The sequence below is a fragment of the Phoca vitulina genome, unplaced genomic scaffold (genome assembly GCF_004348235.1).
Source record: "Phoca vitulina isolate PV1807 unplaced genomic scaffold, GSC_HSeal_1.0 scaffold12, whole genome shotgun sequence".
Classification (NCBI taxonomy): domain Eukaryota; kingdom Metazoa; phylum Chordata; class Mammalia; order Carnivora; family Phocidae; genus Phoca; species Phoca vitulina.
Window position 1 is genome coordinate 1,051,101 of NW_022589715.1, and position 27,349 is coordinate 1,078,449.

General features: G+C 41.9%; 1 protein-coding gene across 5 annotated transcripts in view; it reads left to right on the plus strand.

Annotated features, from left to right (window-relative positions):
• LTBP1 (latent transforming growth factor beta binding protein 1) overlaps positions 1-27,349 on the plus strand; it is a 389,228-nt gene that overhangs the window by 75,951 nt on the left and 285,928 nt on the right. Inside the window, exon 1 of one of the 5 annotated variants that reach the window (XM_032410269.1) lies at positions 7,971-7,987. The exons of the other annotated variants lie outside the window; for them this stretch is intronic. The gene's annotated coding sequence lies outside the window, so the exon portion shown is untranslated. Of the gene's footprint in view, positions 1-7,970; positions 7,988-27,349 lie in introns of those variants that run through there. 5 annotated transcript variants of the gene reach the window in all.

Here is a 27,349-nt window from a genome sequence, read left to right on the forward strand (position 1 = left end):
CTTCTGCTCAGGTCATGATCCCAGGGTCCTGGGATCGAGCCCTGCATCGGGCTCCCTGCTCGGCGGGAAGCCTGCTTCTCCCTCTCCCGCTCTCCCTGCTTGTGTTCCCTCTCTTGCTGTCTCTGTCAAATAAATAAATAAAAATCTTAAAAAAAAAAAAAAAAGAAAAGCAGAATTCGTTTTGGAATTCTTAATTTCATCTTTATCTCAGCCTTCTAAAATGATGTGTTTGAGTATGTTTTAAATGTATGTGTTAATGCAGTAGAACGTGTGTATTGGGGGTTTGACTGAAGTTGTCTTTTTTCCCCCTCCCTTGATACGGAACATGACTCTAAACGTTGGGAGGCCATTGGTCAACAGAAGGAAAGCTGCTGGGAACTTTCTTACAAAATCATCCTGGTCTCTGAGGGATCGGGGGATGTTGCAGGGATTTGAGTCTCTTCTGCCCTGGAGTGGGGGCACCAGTGGCAGAGAAGGAAGAAGACCTAGCAGCCTTCTGGAGGATTGAGGTGGGGGGGACCCTGCTCATTTGCAGGTTGGAAGGCACTACCTGGGCTAGGCTGTGGGGAGGGTGGGGTTGTCCTGAAGGAGGCAGGACTGTGTCCTGTCCTGCTGGTGAGGACCTGGCATGCCGGAGGACGGGAGGAAATGCCTTGCAGAGGTTCTGCCTGGCCTGTTTTGGTTTCCATCTCTGGCAGCAATGGTTTTGATCCTGAATTCTCTCTTTAGAACAGCACTGCCCAATAGCAATATAATGTGAGCCACATGTGTATTTTTAAATTTTCTGGTAGCTGTATTAAAAGGTAAAGCAGATGAAATTATTCAATAACATTATTTAACTCCAAATATTCAAAATATCATCTCATCATGATTTGTTTTTTTTTTCCCCCATGCTAAGTTTTTAAAACCAGTTGATACTTAACAACACCTCGGTTGGGATTAGCCATGTTTTGAGTGCTCATTAGCCAGTGCTGGTGCAGCTTTAGAGCATCATTCAGAAATGTTACAGCAAAGTTAGAAGAAACCTGGAGATCATCTAGCTTGTGGGTTTGGGGGACTGGCTGGCTTAAGGATCTTCTCCTCCCTACCTTTTTTTTTTTTAAAGTAAACTCTATGCCTAACGGGCTTGAAATCACAACCCTGAGATCAAGAGTTTAATGCTCTACTGACTGAGCCAGCCAGATGCCCCTTCTACCCCCATTTTTAAAAAGCTGGAGTCCTGTATGTTTGTTTTTTTTTTAGAAAATAGATTATTTGAGAGAGAGAGCGCGTGCGCATGCATGCTTGTGCGAGTTGGGGGATGGGCAGAGAGAGAAAATCCCAAGCAGACTCCCTGCCAAGCGCAGAGCCCAACTCGGGGCTCGATCTCACGACCCTGAGATTGTGACCTGAGCTGAAACCAAGAGTTGGATGCTCAACCGACTGAGCTACCCAGGCGCCCCAGAGTCCTGTATATTTGTAAACAATACATAATAGTTAACTGATTTGAACACTTCTGGTAGCCAGCCATCAGGTGCCTTGTGTACAGTTTCTGGAATCTCAATTTTTTTTTTTTTTCCAGGCAGAGAAAGACAGAGTTACTACTTTTTACCTTTTGACAGTGACTCGATGAAGAGAGGTTACTCTACATGTAAGTTCATGCAGATGTCTCTGTCACCTGCACGTGCACAGGGTGGTGTGGAAGAGCTCAGGGCTGGGGGAGTGGGGGGAAGGCCGTAGACTTGGAAAGAACACTAGGGCCTAGAACGTGAACGTGGTCGTTGGTCGTGGTGTTACGGTCAAGTCTGAGGGAAGGCGCGGGGAATGCCGTACGAAGTGCTCTTACAAACCGCGGAGCGCTCTGCAGAGTTGCCGAGTGAGAACTGAGAATGGAGAAGCAGTCAGGTAGCTGCCCCGTGCAAACTGGGGGGGTCCGGCCCTTGCCAAGATGGGGACTTCTCCAGACGGGCCTGTGAAATATTTGTACCATTCGGAGCTTGGGTTTTGTGATGACTCGGTTGCCTGCCAGGCTGCTCCTGGGTTCCCAGAGCTTGTGTTGCCAAGCTGTGTGACATGCGCGGGGCTCCGGGGGGTCTGCAGCCCTGGCCTGTGCGTGGCAGGCAACAGGGCCTGGGGGTGTTGGTGCCTCCTGACCAAAAGGCGGTGATTGCTGCTCCCACATCTCGCTCCGTCTCTGAGGCTTACAACCATCTCAATCCTAGAAACCTATCAGCTCTCCTCAGGAAATGTCGAACCCGAGGAGTTAGGCACATATTTTCATTTCCTTTTTGAAGGCTACAGTCTCTTTTCAAGTTTTACTTGAACAGTGATCCGTGGTTTGCGTAAGCTGTTTGGATTTTAAACATATGTGTGTACAAAGCTCGGGGTTAGCTTTGCAAGTCTCGGTCCAGTTTTACTCAAGTGCTTTTTAGGGCTGTAGCCTGGTCTTCTGCCTGTGCGTCAGGTGGACAGGCTGGTGAGGACTTGCAAGTGCTTTTCTGTCAAGAGCCACGAAACTGCAGCGTTCTGGGGGTGCAGTGGAGGGCTGTGTTATCGGACCATTGATATGGGAAATACGCATGAGCTCTTATTCCAAAATTTGCTGATAGCAAATATATGCACGTGTCGTATTTGGGAAAACTTAAGGTGAAAAATTTTTAGTGATGCTTCTTTGAAAGAGGCCTTTGCTAATGTTCACTGTGTGAACCAATTTTAATGTTTGTACTTAGCTATGGTTAAATTAGGGTCTTTATTTTTAAAGATTTTATTTATTTATTTGACAGAGAGAGAGCACAAGCAGGGGGAGCAGCAGAGGGAGAGGGAGAAGCAGGCTCCCCGCACAGCTGGGGGAGCGCGATGTAGGGCTCGATCCCAGAACCCTGGGATCATGACCTGAGCCGAAGGCAGTCGCTTAACCAACTGAGCCACCCAGGCACCCTAAAGTAGGTTCTTTAAACGTATTTAAACATTGTCTCTCCAAGAGTGAATGGGAAAATTTGGGGGGAAAACAGACAAAGCCCTTTTTATTGAAATCTGGGAGAATGAGTTTAAAAAAATCCCGAATAGTTAATGTCTAATATTATGTGAGGTAGTCAAGAACCTGATTTATTATTTGGCAAATATTTTTCACAATAAACTTAGGCTGTCTAGAAGAGAAAGACCAAGGTGTAGGACAAAACAGAAACTGAGATGCTAAGGGAAATTAGTTTATTGAGAGATATTAATAATAAATGTTTTTCCTCCTAAGTGTTATTTTAGAATATGGCTTTGTTAAAATCTGTTATCTTGGATTCCGTGATCTTTGGGTTGCTTTCCCTTTTGAAATGCCAATCTCCTATCGAATTACTACCCCTCCACCTTTTCCCCCTTATAGTTGGGCTAGAGGGACTGGACTACTCTTTCGATGCTGGGGCAGGGAGGAGGGATGAGCATAAGAGACGGGTGTCCATCGGTCATGTCAATGGACACCCACTTTTGGTAGGATACTCGCCAGAAACCTCAAGCTCTCTTTAATTTTCAGTTAGGACTTAATCCTTAATTATCTTTAGGGATAAACTAAGTTATGCTGTGAAAACAATTTCAATAACTGAATGTATTTATGTCACAGTCCAGTGTGGCACATGTGACTCATACACCAGCTCTTCTCCAGTAGGGAATCAAAGGCCCAGTGGATTCCGTTTTGTAACTGCTCATCTTGAGGTTCTTCACTTTCACCTCTGAGTACAGGAGAGAGGGGGAGAGAGCGGGGAGAGGGAGGGAGGGAGAAAGAGAGAGCTCTTGGAGATTCATGCCCACTCTTTTTTTTTTTGATGATGGGTTTTTTTGTTTGTTTTTTTTTCCGAATATACCTACAATTGCTTGCCTGTCACTCAGATTCCCATGGGGAGAATTTAGTGGTCCTAACTTAAATTCAAGGTAGGCTGGGAAATCAAATCCCTCTATGGGCCTGGGAAGGGGGGAAAAAAAAAAACACTGGCAAACACAATACGTTGTTGTCAGTGCTCCACTTTGTTTCTGTGACATCCCCTTGACTCGTGGGAAGGTCACTCTACTTTGGCCCACACTGATGGGACTGCAGGCTGTTTGCCCTAGAGTCTTCGGCTCTATTCTGCCCAGTTGCTTGTTTTCTTCTCTCCTGTTCTGACAGGCATACGGGTAGGGGCGCAGATCCCCCAGTGCACTGCGTAAGCAGATGCCCGACTGGGGAACAATCACCAGTCTCTCTGTGTGCTGGGAAATCCCAAAATCTGCAAGAGGTTCAATTGGACTATCTTCCCTTGCTTGACTTTCAGAAAGACCCAGTTCCCTACAATGTGACTGACTTGATTACTCTCTCCTGTATTCTTTTCCCAGTCCTCTCCTTTATAGTTTGGGCTTGGAGTTGGTGGGGGGTTGGGGGGTGACATCCAAGTGCCTAGCAGATACCTCTTGCATAGGGGAAGGGGGCGTTTCTTTTATGGAAAACGAGAGGATTTTCTTTATAATTCCCCAAAATCATGAGTTACCACAGAAACAGTTAAAAATTCTGAATCTCTTAAAATGATTTTTCTTCTGGGAATATCCACAAGGTGCTCAAATGTTTATTCAGTATATTTCAAAATTCCTTGAAGTATCGGCATATTTTATTTCAGTGAGTTAAGATGGAGTATGAGTCACCATGTAGTAAATTTGACTCAAGTATGTGATTTATTAATATTATACAAGCTTTATTTTGGAATAACTTTAGATTTACAGAAAAATTGCAAGGATAATATGGGGACTTCCCATATACCTTTCACAGTGGTGCTTCAGATGATGATTTGAATTAATTTTAACATACTCACTAAGAGTTTTTCTTAACGTTAACATCTTATTCAATCTTGGCAAATTTGTCACAACTGAGAAATTAACATTGGTATACTGCTGTTAACTAAGCTATAGATTTTATTCAGATTTCACCAGTTTTTCCATTGATGTCCTTTTTCTGTTCCACGTCCAGTCTAGGATACCACTTTGCACTCGGTTGTCTTGTCTCCTTAAGAAACTCTATAATCTGTTACAGTTTTTCGTTCTTTTCTTGTTTTTTATAAACCTTGACACTTCTGAAAGTATTTTGTAGTATGTCACTCAACTTGGGTTTAATCAGTGTTTTTTCGTGATGGGACTGGGGTAATGGGTTTGGGAGAAAAATACTGCAACAGTGAAGTTCCTTTCTCATCACCTCAAATGAGTAGGTATATGATAGGAACATGATTTTACTGGTGATAATCTTCACCACTTGCTAAGGTTGTGTCTCCCACATTTTTCTACTGGGAAATTACTTCTGTTCCATTCTTTCTTGCAAGTCACTAAGTACCATTCACACACAAGGGGCAGGGAATTAAGCTCTACCTCTGGGGTGTATATGGGGGGCTATCTTTGTATTTTATTCGGAACTCTTTTGTAAGGAGTACTTGTCCCTTCCCCCCATTTAATTATTCAGTCCCTTATTTATATTATTTTAGCCAAAATACTTATTTCGTTCAAGTTATTCCACCTTTGGCCATTGAGAGCTCTTTCTGGTTGACTCTTGAGTAAGAAGAAACCTAGGAATGTTTCCAATTACTTTAGCTTGGATAAATTGGGACTTCTCCACTTCCTCAAAGTGGTAACTGTACATGAGAAGCATTTTATCATCTTTGTAGGCCAGTAATAACCATTTATAAGGAAATATATAGAAATTTGCCAATGTTTATGAAAGTAATAAGCATGTAGTAATATAATTATCATTAAAAGCTATCTCAAAGAGATAAATTCCTGCAAAAGACCATTGATAATAGATTCTTAGGGCCTTAGAGGAAATTAGAAGTAACCACCCTACCTCTTATATTTTATAAATGAGTAACGAAAGCTTCCAAAATTTAAGTGATTTGCCATTATACAAAGCCAGTTCTAACATTCAGTTTCAGTAACTTATAAGCCTAGTTCTTTCCACTGAATCAACACAGTTAGTCTTCCTCTTGTTCTTTTTTCTTTTACAAAAATGAATACTCTGGAACATTTTGCAGATAACAGAATCATAGTTGCTACAAATGATAAATATGCTAGAGGATGAATTTTGCATAGGTGACATTCGTATTTGAAGTTGATACCTTGTATCAAGAGCACATTAAAAACTATTGAATTTCATATTTGGGTAAGGTTTTCAGCACAGAAAACCATGTTTCAGGTTTTTTGGCTGTCCTTTGATGTCAGAAGTTCTGTTTAACTGGTACTAATTCAATTGCTCCTATTTTATTTTGAGACTGTGAGCTTTAGTATAAAGGTAGCAGGATAAAAAGCATTTCCTTTTATGCTCAGAAAGTGACATGGCATGCGTGCATTGAAATGACAATGCTACAAGGAGAGGATAGAAAATGAGTGGTACCAGCTTGTTAACTTTACCTGTGGTTTATACAAATGTAGGTGTTTATCTTATTTTCACAGCTGTATACATTCACTGCCACTTGATGTTATCCTTACAAGTGATTACCCTTAATTAACTTGGCCTTACAGAAGGGGAAGGATGATGTGAATTTCATTTAAAAAAAATTTTTTTTTTAAGATTTTATTTATTTGACAGAGAGAGACACAGCGAGAGAGGGAACACAAGCAGGGGGAGTGGGAGAGGGAGAAGCAGGCTTCCCGCTGAGCAGGGAGCCCAATGCGGGGCTCGATCCCAGGACCCCAGGATCATGACCTGAACCGAAGGCAGATGCTTAATGACTGAGCCACCCAGGCACCCTGTGAATTTCATTTTTTAAAAGGCAGCATTAGGTAGTACAACATTTAAGAAGTGTTTTGCCTATGCCCATAAAAAACTATACCATTGTGTTGATGGATTTGCTACTTTGTGTCCTGTTAAGTATAAAATGTGACCATACATTTTGGATTCCAGCGTCTTTTCTGGTTTGTTGAGCACACTGGTGCTTAAGATGATGATTTAAATTAGTTTTAATGTACTTGGGTAACCAAGCGTACAGTGCTTTGAACCCACTAGCAGAGAAAAGAAGAGGACTATTCCAGCCTTCCCCACTAATGAGACCCATAAATCAACAGAATGCACATGGAAACTTCAGGGAGCCTTGGGATCTAATTTCAAACACCTTAAAGGGACTCCTTTTCTTGGGTTCAGACTTGCTAGGACCATGGTGCCCAGGGTAATGGCTGAGCCGAAAAATCTACATACAAAACGGAGAACTTCTATAGGACGAAAGCAGCTGAGCCACACGCTCTCGCGCTTAGCCTTTGGACTGGACAGGCTTGTGTGGTTGGGAAGTCTGGGCCTGTAAAGGTGGAAGAGTGTTCAGTATTGGTATTCATGTACTGAACACAGGCTATCTGAGAAATCCTAAGATGACTGCAAGAGGGAGAGTATGTTCCTTTCAGTATATAATTATAGTGGGCTTTTGAAACTAACTCTGCAGCGTTAAATTTGGAGCATAAAAGCTTTTCCACTGAGACAGAGGGAAGGAGTGGGAGCTTTAGAGCATCAGTTGGACACCTCCCTAAAAGAACAGAGAAACGCCTTCTAGACTTCAGGTACATCTCGTGCAAATATGAAGACAGGCTATTTTTAGGCTTCTGGTGGCCTTTCACTCCATTCTTAAAAACAAATAAAACAGGCAAGAGATGTTTGGAATAAGAGAGCCAAGGTCTCTAGATGTTGTTGGTTCAGGCAGCGTCAGAAATTCTTAGCTCCTCTCTTGCAAGCTGACTTTGGACTGTACACATAGGCCTATTTTAGACAGCAGACTCCATTTTACTCCCACGTACTTCACCCTTACGCTCGTCAGCTGCTGACCCCCGGGATTATTTAAAGTCTATGTGCCGGTGCATGATGGGATGAGAATTTAGGGTTCCGAAATGGTGTTAGAAGTGGGCTGAGAAGAGATGACCATGTACTAGGGATCCTTTCTTGTTTAATTTTCCCCCTTGAAAACTCACTGGAGTCCTGAAACACACACAGGTACTTAATTCTAATAACTGGAGGAAATTATTTGCATACAGGGTAGGTTTCTATGGATTTTAGTCACATTTTATTTTTGATTGTTACTGGGAACCGTTTAAATCCAAGGCATAATGGCATGATTATTTTGCCCATAATTAATTTGGGTTGTGTGTAAATCGTCTTAAGGGGCGCATGCATGCACTGCATGGGTAGGAGTGGGCTGGGGTGGGGATGGCTTTTAAATGCCATTGGTTGCACTGAATTTAAAATTCTAGGTTTTTTTTTTTTGCAGAAATACATTTATGATGGCTAAAATTAAAATATTTGTGGTCTTGAAAAGCAAATCGATCAGAGACAATGGATTATATTCATATTCAAAAGAAAATGAGGGGGTCAGAGAGGCTTCTGGTTTTGAAACGAAAAGCACCACATTTGTATTCTTTTAAGACTCAGGCTTTATAGCTATTGGAATTGTTTGGTAGCTTTTTTTTTTTAAATTAAAAGTGACATTATTTAAAATGTTTTCTGAAATGGCTCTTGTAGACATCTGAACAAAAGTAGCCCTAGCCTTGTACTTGATTATATCACATCAGATCATAGGACTTAATAAGGGTGTTTTGCCTAGTCCTGAGATGGAGAAACTGGTGTTAGTGGGGCATGTTCCTTTCACTTAGGGGGATAATGGAGGGATAAAGTGATCAAAGTGGTTATGGAATATAATTTAGTCTATATTTATGAAAGATTTCATTTTCTTAACCGAGCATCTCATGGTGGTACTGCAGTGTGTGTTCATAGATCTATTTCATCTACTTGATTGTTTTCAGACTGAGATGTAGATTATCATTATTATTAATGTTACTTTTAACTATAAACACTTCAGCATGCATATTATTAACTAGAGGTCAGTATTTGCTTATAGATTTTTTTGTATCCAGTGTACATGCACTGAAATGAACAATTCTTACATGTGTACCCTTTGAATTTTGAGAAATATCTACACTCATGGAACCCAAATTTGATTGAGATAGAGAACTTAACCCTACCTAAGACTTCTGTCAGCCTTTTCCCACTCAGTCCTACCCTCTGTCTGAGAGACCTTGACTGTTCTGATATTTTCACCATAATTAGTTTTCCCTGTTTGCAAACTTCATATAAATGAGTTTATACAGTGTGCGCTCTTGTGTATGCCTTCTTTTATTCACGGTACTTTTTTGGAAATTCACTCATATTGCCATCTGCCTTTTTATTGTTGCGTAGTATTCCATTGTATCAATAAACCACAATTTGTTTAGCCATTCATCTGTTGATGAATACTTAGGATGTTTCTAGTTTGGGTCTATTATGAATAAAGCTGCTATGAACATCATTGTGTTAGTCCTTTTGTGGACATATGCTTTCAATTCTGTTGGGTAAATACCTAGGAGTGGAATTTCTGTGTTGGAAGGTAGGCGTATGCTTAGTTTTATAAGAAACTGTTACGATCTTTTTCCAAAGTGGTTTTACTATTTTAACTCTCCCGCAGAGAAAGAATGAGAGTTCTGTTTGCTCCATATATACACCAACATATGGTATTGTCAGTTGTTTTAGTATTAATTTTTCTCAGTGTGTAGTGGTATCTCATTATGTTTTTAATTTGCATTTCCCTGATGACTAATGATGGTGAATGGCTTTTAATGTACACTTTGGCCATCTGTATATTTTTCCTTGTGAAAGGTCTGTTCAATCTTTTGCACACTTACTAATTGTTTTTTCTCTGAGTTGGAATTCTTTATCCTGGATACCAATCTGTTTTGTCACACACACCATGCATTTTTTTCTCCCAGTCTGTGGCTAGCCTATTAATTTTCTTACTGTGTGGTGATGAGCAGAAGATAGTGATTTTGAGGTCTAATTTGTCTGTTTTTACATGGTTGATTTGTGTGCCATTTAAGAAATCTTTGCCTATTCCCAAATTATATACTTTCCTATGATTTCTTGAGAAGCATTATAGTTTTAACATGGTTAATGTACAGTTAATATTTGTGTGTAGCATGAGGTAAGATCCAGGTTCATTTTTTTTCCCATACTAATACCCAGTTGTTCCAGCATCATTTGTTGAAAAGTTTTTTCCCTCCTTTGGGGTGCCTGCTGTCAAAAATCAATCAACTGTGTCTGTTTGAGTCTATTTGGTAGTTTCTAGTCTATTTTATTGATCTGTTTGCTGATCCTTAAGCTAGAACCACACTGTCTTGAACACTGTAGCTTCAAAAGTAGGCCATCAAACACAGTTGTGTAAGTCTCCCAATTTTGTTCTTCATTTTTTTTTTTTAAGATTTTATTTATTTGTTTGAGAGAGTGAGCAAGAGAGAGCAAACACAAGTGGGGTGGAGCAGCAGAGGGAGAGGGAGAAGCAGACCCCCAACTGAGCAGGGAGCCCGACATGGGGCTCTATCCCGGACTTGAGCTGAAGGCAGATGCTTAACCGACTGAGTCACCCATTTTCTTCTTCATTTTCAACATTGCTTTTTGATGTTTGATTTGTAGGACCTTTGTATTTCCATATAAATTATAGAATCAGCTTATCACTTTTTTAAGCAAAATAGGAGTTACAGTGGGACTATAATTTGCTTTGTATTGAAGCTAGAATTCTTGGTGTTTACCAGATGAAACTATTTTTATAATAATACTAAGACATTGCTTGCTTTCACACTCTCAATTTCTTCAGAGTGTACAATAGTCTTTCAGAGGCCACATAATGTGTGATCTTGTAGTAGACTGAATGCAGAAGCAGGTAGGAAAATCCAGCTGTCTTTTATTATGTTAAATATGAAAGATATTTGCAAAAATGTAAAAACAATGCCAATATTCTCAATTTTACTCTTTTAGGAAGAATTTTCATAAAAAATTGTTAATGTTTAATGAGTATTAATTTTAAATGAGTTGTAAAATAATTGTTTTAAATTTCTCATGGTATATTTGATATTATCCATATAAATTAAAGTTTTTTGGTTCCCCCCATTATTTTTAAGAGTGTCAAGGAGTCCTGAGAAAAAGAATTTGGAAACTGCTGCTATAGATCCAATTTGGGATATATGACATCTTAACAGTATTCATTCTTCAAATCTATGAACATGGTATATCTCCACATTTATTTACATTTTTGTATTTTTCAGTATAGATGTTCAAAAATACCTTTTGGGGGTGGCTGGATAGCTCAGTTGAGCATCTGGCTCTTGATTTTTGGCTCAGGTCATGATCTCAGGGTGCTAGGATCCAGCCCCCTGTTGGGCTCTGTGCTCAGTGGGGAGTCTGCTTGAGGATTTCTCTCCCTTTTCCTCTGCCCCTCCACCTCCCTTCTCCCCGCCCCACTCATGCACATGCTTGCATGCTCTCTCTCTGTCTTTCAAATAAATAAATCTTAAAAAAAAAAATACCTTTTGGTAAATGTGTCCCTAGGTATTGTATGCTTTCTGATGCTATGTAAATTTTCCGATGGTTTGCTAATGTATTCAAATACATTTGATTTATATTAGGTGACCTTGTATCCTGCAAATTTGTGAAATTCAGACCTCAGTCTAGTAAGTCACATTTCAAGAACTGTGAAGAGTTTGAACTGTTTTCCTGATTGCAAGCTAAAAGTTCAGCCTCCCACAGTTTTGTGGATGCTGACAGAAGATACGAGAATTCTTAGAGACAAAGGACTTTATTAGTCATGGTACAGCAGGCAGCACAAACTTCATGTTCATTTTCATTCCCGTAGCTCCTAAGTCCCATAGGGCTACTGACTTAGTGGGTTGGTGTCATAGGGGGGGAACCCTGAGCTTAGGACACTCCATTCTCAACAAGAAGCTGCTGACAAATTTTGCCTAACGTTTGCCCCAGAGAGACCTGTTCATTTTCCTGGGCAGCAAACAAATCTTTTTTGCTCCAGATGGAGACACTATCTCTGTTGTTCAAGGCCGCGTGCTTTCCAGACATCCTTGAAAAGATTATCCAGATGCTGGTACAAGACCTGCAGAAACACAGCAGACAGTGTTTCTCCTTCCGATTACCACTGTAGGGCTTTTTTTTTTTTTTCCCTTCTGGTTTTCCTGATTCTACCCTTTAAATTTTATCTTTTATACAGATGCTTAATCTAATAGTTTCCCAGACCTTGTTTTGAAATATCACTTCACTACTCCCTGGGGACTTAGTTCTGTAGTCTTGAGTTTAGGGTTCTCTGATACCTTCCTTAGTCCTGCCTTGTTTATCTAGCCTCATTTCTTGTATTCTCGTCAGTGATCTTGATGCTGACTTCGACTCTTTGACTTTTCTTGAGGCAATTCGCTTCCCTGGCATGTTGTGTCCCTTCTGCTTCTCCAAACCCTACCTCTTTTTCAAGATATAGATCAAATCCCTGTTCTGTTATGTACTTCCTCAACCTGTTCACTCTCCCTACAACCATTAATCTTTCTCTTTTCTAAACACTATGGCATGATTTAACAGCCATATATCTAATACATACATAGTCAATTGCAGTTACTTAATTACAGAATGAGAGACTATCACTGTTCTAGAAAAAGGCAGAGGTTAACTATCTTGTGTTTCTTTCACTAGACAATACTGGTATGATGGCTCTCTACTTATGCTAATTTTGTTCTCCCAAATAACGTATGGATTGATTTTTATGCCCTGTGTGTTGTTCAGTGCCCATTATAGTGTTGGGAACTTGGTAGATGATTTAGTCATGAATTCAGCAACTAAATATTTATAAAGTCTTTACATTTTAACCTCAAGAATGGCTTCTGAAACTTAATCAGCTATATGGGGAATGTGATTTGACTTATGGGGTGTACAAAAAGTTCTAAAATTTTGAAAATTTTTAATTGAATAATTGCCATACACTTAGTTTCAGGTATACAACACAGTAATTCAATATTTATACATTACAAAATGACCAAAATTTTTATGTTGCCAGCATTCAACATGCTTTTGAGGGAGAGCAAAAGAACAGGAAATTAAAAAATGAATTAGAGCTCTAATTGTTAATTCTATTCTTTTTAGTTGTACTGCTAACTGTATGTCACTTGAGGGAAGTCAGTTCGCCTGTCTACTTTTTACGTTTAGTAAAATATGGTAAAATATGGTAGCAGTGTCTGTTTCCCAAAGGTCTAAACACCCTGTAATAAGTAAGTGTTGGGGAAATACTGGGCTAGGTGGCAGTTGGAATGGTATGTTGGCATACAGACTGCTATTAAAAATTAATGAACTGTTTAGAGTAGTGGTTAAGGATCAGACAGACGAGTTCAAATTCTTGCTCTGCTCTTTACCAGTAGTAGGACTGATGGGCAATCACTTAATGTGTTTGAACTTCAGTTTTCTGATTGAGGAATAATACCTATCTATTTCATGTTACAGAGAAGATTAAATGTAAAGCTCCAAGATCATTATCTGGGACATCAGTTGTCAGTCCATAGATTGTGGTGGTTACCATAATAGTAATCATACCTGTAATCAGACATCAGGAAATTTGTCATCTGAGTCTTCTCTGAAGGTAAATGGACTTGACCTAGGCAAAACTATGAAATGGGCAAGGCTTATCTGTGGCATCTCTAATTCCTCTTTTCTTCATTCTCTGTTGACCTCCCCTTTCCTCCTTCATAGACCTAGTGGCATTCCACTTTCTGACTACTTCCTCAAAGGGAAAAGTTAAGACTCTGATAGTGGGTGGTGTCACTGTGCCGATGGAACCAAATCTCATGTAAATCAGAGGTTGACAGTCAATGGCCAGCTGCCTTTTTAATTTTTATTTTATTTATTTTTATTTATTTGACAGAGAGAGACACAGCAAGAAAGAGAACACAAGCAGGGGGAGTGGGAGAGGGAGAAGCAGGCTTCCCGCTGAGCAGGGAGCCCGATGCGGGGCTCGATCCCAGGACCCTGGGATCATGACCTGAGCCGAAAGCAGACGCTTAATGACTGAGCCACCCAGGCGCCCCTCCAGCTGCCTTTGTTTGGCCCAAGAGCTAAGAAGGTTTTTTACATTTTTGAATGACTAAAACAAATCAAAAGAATAATCGGTGACACATAATGTGATTGTATGAAATTCAAATTTCAGTGCCATAAGTCAAGTTTTATTGGAACACACCCCTGCTCATTTGTTTACATAGTATCTACAGCTGCTTTCTCAGTACAACAGCAAGGCTGAGGCGTTGTGACAGAGGCTGTATCGAGCTGCTGTTTGGTGTGCTACAAATCATGATGCAGGTGTAACTTGACAAGTGTTTTGAGTGCCCTGTGTATCTCTTTACAGCCACAATATCCCTTTGTTATTCAAGGAGATGGCAAAGCACTGTGTTTATTATGTGATGAGACCGTGCGGTCAGCAGACCAAGCACTCAACACAATGTGCCCTACTCACAGGAAAGCAGCAGTGAGAAATGAGAATTTAAGACCAAATATCTCATTATGGTAGAGTTTCTCTCCCTGACCCCTAAAATTAAGTGAGGCTGCAACCAAAGTAAGTTTTCAAGTGACTTGTTAGCGCAGTCAGAAAAGCTAGTTACTGGTGGTGAGTTAATGAAGTCATGTTTCATTGTAGCAGTTGAAGAAATATGTTAAGAGAAAACAAAGTTGTTCATACTTTTAGTGTTGTCTAGGAGTTGAGCTTGGGCTTGATGTCAGCAGACAACAAGGCAAATGGTTTTCCTTGGTTCTTGATGAGTCCACAGATACGAACTCTGCTCAGTTGTTGTTTACTTGGATGAATGTAGAGTTGAAGTGATGGAGAAAGTTAGTGTCTGTGAACGCTCTCTACAGAACAGCTACATACAGGAGAGAATATTCTCAAGGAAACAAAACATAGTTTCTACTTCAGACTGTACTGAATTCAAGATGGTTTATGACAGGTGATAAAAATGTGTGGCTCAGGGGTGCCTGGCTGGCTCAGTCAGTAGAACATGTGACTCTCGATCTCGGGGTTGTGAGTTCGAGCCCCATGTTGGGTATGGAGATTACTTACACATAAAATCATTAAAAAAAAAGTGTAGATCAGAAAAAGGTGTACTTGGATAAATTTACAGAGCTTGTGAAAATATAGGGTGTTGGAAGTCTATGATTATTGTTTTTATCATCAGGTACTTTGGAGATACTTGAATTTGTCTTCTGTTATTGAACACAAGTGGTGCCAATGGTAGACTTACTTAAGTCAGTGGCTTCTGTGAATTTTTGTCAGGGGTAGAAGCTGAATATCCTGATTTGCCCGACCACACAGCACTTGGAGAGCTTAGCACTGGTAAAACTGTGTGTGTGTTCTGTGAATTTTTAAAATTTAGGGCCAAGATGAAAATTCTTCTGAACAGGAAGAACTGCCTTCAGCCACTAATACTGAACACCAAAATTAGCTTTTGGAAGTTAGCTTTTGTTGCAGACTTGATAATGAGCTAACATAAAACTACAACTCAAAACAATGCTTATAATGTGAAACTTAATACTGAAGTAGTTATTTAGATAAATGACGTTGTTTTAATCACTAGCAATGTCAAGCCGCTTTATGTACTTCCTATGTTGTCTAGTTAAAATAAGAAATGAGATCTCTGTTCTCAAACCAGTTTGTAGTGCTTAAGTTTTCTTAGCTCAAATGAAATACCAGCAGTGCTTTTCAGACCTCAGTGCAAGTACAAAAGGTATTTTCCTATGTCAAAATCCATTTAACTGTGCAAATTAGAAGCTTCCACCTAATTTCACTTGGAATCTGCAATATGATGTGCTAAAAGGAAAATATCAGGAGAAGAATCTAATAGAATTTCTTAAATGCGGAATATAGTTAATTAAGATCATACTCGTGGATCAGTGTTACATATCTGTGTGAAAAGAAATTTTCAAAGATGAAATACATAAAGTCACATTACAGATCAGTATTAATAGGTAAACATTTGCCATTGATTTTGATGATAGGGAATGTTAACTTTGAACCCCAAATAAGCAGCTCGTCATCTCCCAAATACAATATCATTCCTCATGTTAGGAGACTTGTATTACAAATAATTATATTTCATTATGTTTTGAATTTTGTCAGTATAAAATTTGTGGGAAGCTTTTTTTTTAAGTATCCCTATAATGTCCTTGATATTCCCTCTTGGCCCACAAAGACTAAAACGTTTCCTGTGTGGCCCAAAACTGGAAAATTCTGCTAACCTCTCATTTGTATGTGTTTATTTATTCTGTATCCATATTCGGGGAATGAATGCTTTTGTGTCCTGATAAAGATCAATGTCAAAAAACCAATAGTGGTAAGGGAAATTTTGTGTGAAGCTGAGGTTCTTTGTCTAGACGTGAAGCTCACTTAAACTTTAGTCTTGCTCTTACGTAGTATTAAGTTGTCTAGGAGAGGACAGAGCACAAAACAAGGCTTGAGATTCCCTCTCCCTGTACCTGTTAGGTGTCCTTCTACCCTGAGGAATGCCCCATTCGAGGCCTGGTTTCTGAGAGCTTGGACTGAGGAGAAGGAGGAAGAAGGGGAGGAGGAGGACAACCTGCCGGCTCTGTGCATGGATCCCTCCCTGCCACTCCTTTGGCCCCCACCCTGTCTGCCTCTCTTTCTTCTTCTGTTCAAGGAAATACATCTCTAATCTGTCAGAGATCCAGCAGCCATTCTTGTCCTTCCCTCTGGGTGATCCCTTTTGGTGCGGAAGATGGTGTTATTTCCTTGAAGGCCTGGACGAGTCGGAGCTGCCTACCCCAGAGTTCCTGCTGTTTCCTAAAGCTTCCCTGGGAAGAAGAGGGAAAAGGAGGCGGGTAACAGTGACCCTGGTGCCTTTGACACCCCTGGTGAGTGTGCATGTGTGTGTGTACACATGCTCACAGTCTGTAATCCTGGGTCGGGATTATTCTCAAGCTTCCAGACCCAGGATCCCGTGGCCCAGGCTTCTGCTGACAGACCAGTTTTTTTTGCTCACAGAACAAACCTATCAAGAGTGACCACGGGGCAGTTTCAATGTTTGCCTCTCAGTTTCCTCTTTCCTGTCCACAGAAGCCCATTGTCATTACTCTTCCGTGCAATTTTAATTTATCTGGGTTATTTTGGGGTGGGGGTAGAGCGCTTCTGACTGAGAATGCCAAACCCTCCTCCCACGTGCTGGATACAGCCCACAATCCAAAGGAAGCTCTCGGAGAACTTGGTCTATTGATCATGTCGAAAGGGAGCATGGCATGTGGGAAAATGACTCATTGGTGTGACTTCACCATTGCCCTCATTTTAAACTTCTTACAGGGAGAGCATAACCTAGTTCTGACAAAGATTCTCAGCCAGGGCCGGGCTTGCCTTTGACTAAGTGATGTGTCACATTCTCTCTGCCGGAAACTCACATTCTTAGCACCAGTCCTCATGGTCCTGGCAAGAAACCTCGTTGGAGAGGTGTTGGTATTTGGGAGATTTATTTATTTTTTTTCCAGCTGCCCACAAAAAACAAACTCAGAAGTATCTTTTTTTTTTCCTTTGCAAAGTTTGTTGGAATAGTTTGTCATTTCTCCATCTGGAGTTGTTTGTTGTTGGTCTGCCAACGACGATTTGCCGAGGGCCATGGCAAGGTGACTGTGGCCCCGAGGGAAGGGTAAAATAAACCGGGGCAGCGTGCCTGTCTGGGAAGGGGAAACCTCAGAGCTGGTGTTCGGTGGTGGGTGGCTAGTCGTGGCTGGTGGCCACGGGTCCTCACTCTAAGTGTGGCTGGGAGTCGCTCAAAGAAGGCCTTGAAGTGATGCCTGCCCGGTTGCTCACCAAAGTGGATACTTCCTCACTGTTGTGTGGTTTTGTGCCAAGAGAATGCCTAAACTTGCTAGCCCTCGCTGAGAACTTCCCAGCCCACAGTGGGAACTTCCCAGAAGCCCAAGGACCACTCCTAATTTACAGGAAAAGGAGCTCCTACTTCTTTATTCTTCCAGCTCATGGAAGAGGCATGTTCTAACAGACTCCTTCACTTCTAATTTATAGATCCTGTGCAAGCAGCCCCTTGAAGGCAGGGGCCTTGCTCCTGTGTTTGCCCCTACTCTTAGCTCACAACGGACCCCGGTAGGGAAGGCAGTGTGGTATGGGGTATCCAGATCAGAACTCCGGGTTGGTCAGTAGCTGTGAGATCGTGGCCCAGAGTGTTGATGTCTCTGGGTATCTCCTTGTTATTCAATGACTAAGTTGACTGAGAGATTGTCTAATGCAGTGGTTCTGATCCTTGCTATACATCAGAAACACCTGTGGACTCTTGAGCCTGCACATACGCATGATTGGGGTCACCTCCTAGGCGGGTAGAACCTGGGGAGTGAGTATGTTTCCAGAATTCTTTGTGGCCAGGTTTGAGGACCACTGCCTATAGTCACATCTGTCCATTATGAATAAATTAAAGGACTAACTAGATAGATAATAGGAGCAAAGACTGGCTAGTTAAAGATACTTCAAATGAGGTGTGTTAACATGTCTTAAGTAGGACCTTTGGGCAGGTTTTAAAATTACTGAAAATGGAGTGAGGTGAAATAGGATACTTTTTTTTTTTTTCCCTTAATAGAAACCTCAGGATTGTTTTGTGCTCTGGCATGTGGATGAAATGGAATGAAATGGAAGAACTCTGAGGCTAGGGGACAGGGAAGATGGGACTATAGCTTAGGGACAATAGCAAAAGAGATGGCAGAGGGGTCTTGAGCACACGGTTGGAATTTCTGGTTTCTACAAATGCTGAAGGTGGTTTTTACATTTTTGATTTTCAGATCTCTGAGTTAGACACCGAGGGGTGTTCTGATATAACACAATTCTGTTTAGTACAATATGTTATATCTTACTATGGGCTGGGCTCTGGGCTAGATGCTGGAGGTTCTCAGAAGATGAGAAGCTCAAAAGAGGGAGACAGGTTTATGACAAAGTAACTAGAATACAATCTGCTAAGTGCAGTCATTTGTGAGTACAGAGGAATAATTTACTCTTGGGAATGTGAAGTGATCAGGGAGGGCTTCACAGAGGAAGTGTGCCCCAGTAGTTTTGAAGGCTGGGTAGGAGTTGACTTGGCATCCTGGGACAGGTGGATGTGCGAGGGAGAGGAATCAGGGTGGAGGGGCAGCAGGTGCAGCAGCATGACTTAACAAGCTGAGCTCCAAGGACTACAGATGTTACTTGTTTGTGAAGTGGAGGAAGCCTTAGAGGACCAGGCTCATCTTCAAGGGCTCTGGGTTCCAGACTTGGGGATTTGGGTTTTGTATCCTAGATTTTTGAAATCTTGTAAGTGGGAGAGGGACATAGTTAGGTCTTCTGTTTAGAGAGGTTATAGTGACTAAGTAGACAGAGGCCAGCTGAAGTCAAGTTGGTAAAGCTTGGTAATTAAATGTTGGGAATAAGGAGAGGAAGTCAAGGCTGATTCTTAGGATATTGGCTTGGGTGATAAATGAAAGGTCTTAACACTATTTGACATATGCATTACAGGGAGCAGAAAGCAGAGGTATTGGTTGAGAGGTTGAAGAGATGTCTGGACATTTTAGGCAAAAATATCTGGTGGGCATTTGAGAAGAGTCTCTGCTCCAGATAGATTCAGGAGTGTGATCAGTATAAAGTTAATACTGTGGAATCATATGATACATGTCTTTCTCTGGTTGACTTATTTCACTCAGCATAATACCCTCCAGTTCCATCCACCTCGTTGCAAATGGCAAGATTTCATTCCTTTTGATGGCTACATAATATTCCATGTATATATATACCACATCTTTATCCATTCATCTGTTGATGGACATCTTCGCTCATATGATCTCACTGATATGAGGAATTCTTAATCTCAGGAAACAAACTGAGGGTGGCTGGAGTGGTGGGGGGTGGGAGGGATGGGGTGGCTGGGTGATAGACATTGGGGAGGGTATGTGCTATGGTGAGTGCTGTGAATTGTGTAAGACTGTTGAATCACAGACCTGTACCTCTGAAACAAATAATACATTATATGTTAAAAAAAAAAAAAGAAGATAGCAGGAAGGGGAAAATGAAGGGGGGGAAATCGGAGGGGGAGACGAACCATGAGAGACTATGGACTCTGAGAAATAAACTGAGGGTTCTAGAGGGGAGGGGGGTGGGGGATGGGTTAGCTTGGTGATGGGTGTTAAAGAAGGCACATACTGAATGGAGCACTGGGTGTTATACGCAGACAATCATGGAACACTACATCAAAAACTAATGATATAATGCATGGTGATTAACATAACATAAAAAAAGTTAATACTGTGGAAAATAACAGAATTGCCCTACAAATGGAAAATAGGGGCGAAACCCCTGAATCTGCATTAGTTAGCTATTGCTGTGTAACAAAATTGTCCCAAATGGTGACTTAAAACCATAAACATATATTATCTCATAGTTTCTGTGGTTCAGGATGCCAGGGGCAGCTTACCTGGGAGTCTCTGTTTCAAGATCTTTTAAGGCTATAGTCAAATTGTCGGTTGCAGCTGTGGCTTTATCTGAAGGATTGACTTGGGAAAGAATACACTTCCAAGGTCACTCAAGTGATTTTGGGTAGGTCTCGGTTCCGTGCCGGCTGTTGGTTTAAGCTCATTTGTGTCTCACCACTTGGGTCCCTCTAAACAAGCCTCTCACAACATGGTAAGTGGCAGCTTCCCTCAGAGTGAGCAGGAGGGTGGGCAAGATGGAAGCTACCAGTCTTCTCACAACATAATCTCAGAATCAGAAGTGACTTCACTTTGCCATATTCATTAGAAATGATTTACTCGGTCTGCCTCACACTCCAGGGGAGGGGATTGCACAAGGAGCCTGAATCCTAGGAGGTGTGAACCATCTTAGAGGCTGCCTAGCACAGCGTCCGAGAGGGGAGCCGATGAACGGGGAGTAGGGCAGCAGCTGTTAAAGTGGGAAAGGCAAGTAAAGAATCAGAAGGGTGTGGTCTCACGAGCTAGGAGGAGGAGGAAAGAGTTCAAGTACAGGCTAGGTTATGATTTGGTTAAAAAAATTCCTAATCTTGGGCTTAATCAAAGACTTGTTTCTTGTTCAGGCAAATATTCATTGCAGGCTGCTTTGGGCTCTGCCCCCCCATAATCATCCCTGGGATATGTCCATTAAGGTCATTTAGGAATTCTTCCTGTCGTTTTTACTGTGGAACCTCAACTGGCAGAGCTTAATTTAAGGAATTGCCACTCTCTGAAATGTTGCTGGTTGCCGTGACGGAGAGAACCATGTGTTAGCTCTCAGGACTCGAGCCCCTGTGATTCCTTTCATAGTGCACTGGCCACGTTGGGTCCTGTGGCCTGCCTCACCTCCTATTATTTATCTAGACAGTGGGGGTTCGGAGACATTTGGTCACCTGCTCCAGGGACAGCCCTGGAGGGGAGAGTCATGAGTGTCACCCTCCACAGAGGGGGCAGCATGACCCAACGTGGTATTGGGATCGGCAGTGATAGCTCTGTTCGTGTTGTGGAGAGCTGAGGCATCCCCTCATTGCAGTGGGCTGAGGACTGACTAGGAGATGAGCAAGTGGGCGGCACTGGCAGCAAGAAATAGTAGAAACTGCGTTTCCAGGCAGACAGGCTCTGACCGCTGCCTTCTCTTTCCTGCACTGTTGTCGGGGATCATGGTGGGTTTCTGCATTGGGCGGCAGATCCACGTCCGCCGACTGTCCCTGACCTGCAGCCGGCTGCTCTGAACTCAGGCTTTGATGACAATCTCAGAAATGACCACTGGGAGTTGACTGAATTCTGTGTGCCCTTTCAGTACTGCATTTAAACAAGAAACGGCACCTCTCTATAGTTTTCCTGTTGGGCCAAAGGGGGGGTATTGTGAGAACTGCTGAGCCGTTCGAAGGAACTTACTTTACGTTTGTTATTCTTGATATTGCCTTTTTAAAAAAAAAAAAAAAAATTTTTTTATTAACTGCTTTTTGGAAGTTTGGTTATAATAAAATCTAATACAATCTCCAAATTTGCTCTAAAACATCAGTTTTCCATTTTAGCTGAGTTCGGTCTTCCAGGGAGAGTATATGAAAGTACTGGGGACTTGCAGAGTGATACAGACACAAGTTGTCGCCGCTGATTCCATTAATTTTTGGTGGTCAAGGAGTAACAGAGTGCGTATTTATGCTGTTCTGAAGTAAATATTTAGATAAGTTGGTACTTCATTAACATGCAAATTCAGAGACTAGACCTGGCTGCAAACCAGGTCTGATTAGCCCAAGTGCTGCCATGATTTTTCTTTCCTTTTCCCCTTTCCCCTTTCCTTTCCTTTCCTCTTTCCTTTTCCCTTTCCTTTCTTTTCCCTTTCCCCTTTCCTTTCCTTTCCTCTTTCCTTTTCCCTTTCCTTTCTTTTCCCTTTCCCCTTTCCTTTCCCTCCCTTTCCCATTCCCTCCCCTCCCCTCCCCCCTCCTTGGCAGTACTCGTCACTAGTTTCCATGTCTTTTCTTTTTTTTTTTTTAAAGATTTTATTTATTTATTTGAGAGAGAGAATGAGAGAGAGAGAGCATGAGATGGGGGAGGATCAGAGGGAGAAGCAGACTCCCTGCCGAGCAGGGAGCCCAATGCGGGACTCGATCCCGGGACTCCAGGATCATGACCTGAGCCAAAGGCAGTCGCTTAACCAACTGAGCCACCCAGGCGCCCACTAGTTTCCATTTCTTTTCATGACACTTCTTCCTGCAGCAGCTTCTGTTGATTCATTTACTTCTTCTCTGCTCTGCAAAGGGTGCAGAGAGAGAGAGGAGCAAGTATGCACTCAGGAATCAAAAAGGATGTTGTGGCAGTAGAATTTGAAGTGAGAGGAGGGGGCTGGTGAGAGTGGACTTCTGAACATCCCTAAAATCTCTGAAACACCTGCAATTCTATTTCCTTAGGAGGCTGCCCTTACACAGAATGGGTTAAGATGTCAAATATTACCTTGGGTTCAAGTAATGCGAATTATCTCCACATGGTATGTTTTCCGTGACCTATGTATAATTGAGATTTGATATATGAACGAGTAGAAAATATTTGGGGGATAAGACTTCCTAGCAAGCATTAGGTCTGTGTTTTGACTTATTAACTTAGCATTGTGATTTTTAAACTTCAAAATTTGAAATGCAGTCAAGTTACTAGTATAATTTTAAATTATTATCTTGAGAAATCTGCAAAAAACATGTATTTGTTGGTCCTGTCAAAGGACTTGACAGTATTCAACTATGAGAGTTATCTTGGAATTATGTTCATGAAAAATTCCTTCCAACCTTCTTGGCAAGATGCAAGAATGATGGACTGTAAAATTTTACCTTTATAATGGCCTTAGGTGTCTTTGAACCAACATCTGACTTTGAAGTTACCCAGCTGCCTGTTACCAATTTACCTGTTTTACTGGGTGTTATTTTTTTTTTCAATGGGGGTTATTAAATTTAATACTCTAAGCAAGTGATTTAATCCATATTGCTTAGAATATGATGGTATTCCGCTAAAAAGTCATTTCCAGGTGCTTTAAAGTGAAATGCTGTAGCAAACATCCTCCAAAGGGTCATTTTTCCTAATTAATATAAATTTGCTTGCTTATTTTTCTAGACATTGGGCCTTTTTTTCAGGTTATTATGTATCTTTAGCTCTTGAAATGTTGGAGTTAAGTGACCAAAGCTTTCCGATTTCCTAGTAATTTATTAAACCTCTTTGAATTGTTGATGTGATTCATGGCTGGTCCTCTGTGCCAGTGTGCCAACAGGAAAAAGGAGTATCTCGTTGGGATTGTCAGTATTTTTAGTATGAGTGGTTTGTGACAGATTTGTGTCTCTACTTGTCTGCTGGTGGAGGTAAACTGATGGAGCTGGGGAGGTGATATCCCTCCGTTACTTAAGGCGGGTAAGCTGTGAATTTTAAGAGGACGCAGCCATGACTAAAGATCACATGGCTAAGCGATGTCCCATATAAACTTAGTAAACCAATGGCCAGGCCACAGTTCTTTTACCCACTTGGAAAGTTGTTGTATTGCTAGATTAAAGTTCTTTCCTTGAGCTCAACTTGTACTCCAAAGAATTATTGAGGGTGTTTCAAGGCTTCTTCCATTTGTTTATTTGCTTTTGGGAGAGCATTATTCTTATTCCCAAGTTTTATTTAAAAACAAAAATGCTCAAAGAAATCCAGTGTTAATAGAAAGGATGTGTGTTAGATGAATGGTGGTCATCCACAAGTCTTTCCATTTCTACCAGGTGGATAAAAATCTGAATCTTGAGAGGGAAGCTTGTGATAGTAATAGAAATATGTCCTATGTGAATATCTGACCTAAGAAGGATCCTGTTTTGTTTGTTTTTGTTGGTTTTGCTTTTCCTGAAATGCCTTTGTGCACTCTGGTTCTGACGAGCCTGCCCCTCCCAGTTCCAGTCTAAGGTCCTTCTATAGTCAACCAGGCTGTCCTAGACCGCTGGCGCCCCCTAGGGCCTCTCACAGGGACAGCATCGTGCAAAAGCTCCCTGGTGAGCTCTTCTCTTGCTCCTTAGAAAACTTTTGTTTTTGTTTTGCTTGAACCACTTGCAGTGCAGTTAATTTTCCAACAGACTGCCTTCTTTTCATATGTTCTTTTAAATCCATATGCTGCTCCTTTTTCTTTTTTTGACCTGCTACCCTTTCTTTACGTTGTGAATATAGATAGACCAAAGAAGATCTGCTCATGGGGGTACCTGGGTGGCTCAGTCAGTTGAGCCTCTGACTCTTTCTTGGTTTCGGCTCAGATCATGATCTCAGGGTCGTGAGATCGCCCTGCATTGGGCTTCACATCAGTGGGGAGTCTGCTTGAGATTCTATCTCCCTCTGCCCGTGTCCCTGCTCGCTCGCTTGGGCACTCTCTCTCTAAATTCAATAAATCTTGAAAGAAAAAGAAGTCCTAATGACGACTAGGAAAAATAATTTAAAAAAATGATATCGCTATGTTAGGGTGAAGACAGGCCAAGTTTTGAAGTAGAACCTATGTCTGCATTTGCTAAAGCCCTTGAAAAATCCCAAAAGTTCTATTAAAAAGCTCTACATCTTTTTGTACATCATCTACTTAAATCCAAGTTCTTCTTATAATATCTGTGTTCAGGACATAGACTCTAATTTCTATTTTAATATAAATACACACACATGTACCTAACACGCTTAATATATACACTTAACACATGTTATATACACACATGCATAAGCATGTACAGTGATATTGAGCTAGGAATTGAAGGATGGGTAAGAGTAAGTGGATAAAATGTGGGAAGAGTATTCAAAGTAGGAGGAATATCATGCTCAGATATACCGGGGTCACATCCCAGGGTGGGTAATGTCGAAAGGACTTGGGATTGTTGCCACACTGGTTCTAAACAAGGGAGTAGAGTAGGAATGCATCTCAGTTCATAAAGTGATCTGTGACAGAAGTATTATTGATTATAACTCCACTTACTTTTCAAGCTCATCTCTGTGCTGTGCGAAGCATCTCCTTGGTCCTTTTTGAGGCCTCCCTGCCCTGTATCATGGTTCCAGAATCTTAGATTTGCCAAGTGAATGTGGGCATCTGCTCCTCATTGTTGGCTCACATGATTTACCACGGAAACCTAAAACGTCTTAGTCCTTACGGCCCTCCGATTCTCTTTTGCATGGGAATCCTTGTGAGGCTGCGCATGGCTGAGTCCCACCACCATGCTCTACATTTGTTGGAGTCTTGTTCCCTCCCTAGAAGCCCTGCTTCAGAATCCAAAAATCAACCTTTTCTCCCTCCTGCCTGATGAAGTCTCTTTCTAGTTTCTGGAAATACCCTTTTTGGTAGTTCTGGCTGGGTTATGCGCTCTACGTGAGAGAGCCATCTTTCCGTCTGTGGGCTTGGGCTTTTGGACATAAAAGTCCAGGACCGTTTGCAGGCTACTTCTGCTTTTTCCTAGCCACTTGCTTCTCCCAAGATGATGAACATAAGGACCTAGTTTGAGTGGGGGAGAAAAGCAGGATATACCAGGAGAAAAACTGGTTCAGGTCACAAAAAAGTTTCGCTCCCCCACCCCCACCCCGCAGTAGGATGGGTCTCAATATTGAGGAGAGGCTTAGAAATCTACCTGAGTCTAGATTCCCCTGTTTGGGGGGTGGGGGTGGGGTAATAGGAAATCCAGATGACACAGGATCAGGGTTGTGCTTTAGGAGGATTCACCTGACAGCAGTGTCAGCAAATGGGAGAGGGAAGGGTGTGGGTATTCAGCGACATTGTGGAGGAGGCTCTTGGTGTGGCCTCTACAGCAGGTGAGGTGGTTGTGATTTCTTGTGCTCCAGTCAGTTTCTCTAACAGCGCAGCTCAGGTCCTGGGGCCTCAGCCGAGGCTTTGGTTCCTGGATCTCTCTCCAAAAGGGGTTGTATTAACTCTTATCTGTGTGTGATCTCAAGGCAGGGCTATTGTAATGCAGAATGTCACCATTCGAATGAGGAACTTGAGAGGTCAAGAAACAGTCACTGAAGAAGGAAGTTCCAGAAGGTCATCGAAGAAGGAAACCTTGTCCTGACGTCCCCGCACTGTAAAATGGAGGAAGTCGAAATTCCTAGTGGGCTTCTTGACCTGAGAGGGGATTTGATACTCAGACAGAGGAAGCTGCTCGTACTTGGGTGGCTCTCCTGACAGGCAAATCGTTCGTTAATCTGGGGAGACCTTGCTGGGTGTTAATTAAATTTGCATTACAGGTGAAGGGATCTGAGGTCAGAAAATGCTTTCTCATTCCATTCCGAGAGGGGTGAACTGAGGATCTCTAAGGCTCTTTGTGACTCTTGAGAAAGTAGACAAAGAAGGCTTTTACAGGATGGAGGTGGGAAGTTTCTTGGTGAAGCTTGATGAACCTGTATCTGAGTACAGGATGTATCAGAGCATGGTGTGTGTGTGTGCACGTGTGCGTGCGTGTGCACACACCCAGATGGGGATGTATGTTTTTAAATTTGAGCTGAGTTGCATTACCTAAGTCGTTCAGATAGACCTCTTCAGGGGAAGACAGGAAGAAAGAGGCTTTGAAGTTGTGCAGGGAACCGCGGGGCAGACAGGCCTCTGGGAGCTGGGAAGGTGCTGTCAGCAGGGGTGTGTCTGAGGCTTCTGTCTGTAGCCTCGTTGTTTCCGCACCAGTTCACGTGGATCCTGGTAACAGTAATAACCTGGATTTAGGGAAATCTGGAGGTCCTACAGGCAAGCAGAAAGAAACTCAAACTGTTCAGCAGAGTGGAACATAAAAAGGGTCACCATCTCTGGCAGCCTCCTTCCTCACTGCATCTAGAAGTTGCCCCTGAAGAGTTTCCTGTTCATTCCTGTAAAAAAACAAACAAAAAACCCTATGTACAAATAGGCACACATTTTAAAAAACATTTTCCTCCCCTTTTTAAAAAAAGATTTTATTTATTTGAGAGAGAGAGAAAGAGCGCATGAGCATAGAGGGAGAATGAGAGGGAGAAGCCGACTCCCCGCTGAGCAGGGAGCCCAATGTGGGGCTCAATCCCAGGACCCTGAGA